The sequence below is a fragment of the Hyalella azteca genome, unplaced genomic scaffold, assembly GCF_000764305.2.
Source record: "Hyalella azteca isolate HAZT.00-mixed unplaced genomic scaffold, Hazt_2.0.2 contig6677, whole genome shotgun sequence".
In the NCBI taxonomy this organism is placed as follows: Eukaryota; Metazoa; Arthropoda; class Malacostraca; order Amphipoda; family Hyalellidae; genus Hyalella; species Hyalella azteca.
This window is the reverse complement of record NW_025936831.1, coordinates 135,864-136,120: the sequence shown is the minus strand read 5'-3', so window position 1 is coordinate 136,120 and position 257 is coordinate 135,864.

Below are 257 nucleotides of genomic sequence, written 5' to 3'. Positions count from 1 at the left end.
CCTAGAGTCTAAGAAACAGACTATGGTAAAATTTGCGCCATTAAACATAGAGATTCCACATTATCAAGAAACAGAAATCAATGATACCATTCTTTTTAGCGACAAGGGGACAGATTTTGAAGACTTTGTTACGAGTCCGTCTGATGAGATAACAGCTGAAATGATCCGTAAACGCTTGTGGGCCGGCTTGAGATCATTCAGTGTTGATGTCGATATTCTACAAGCCTATGGAATCCTCACAACATCAGCAGAAAATT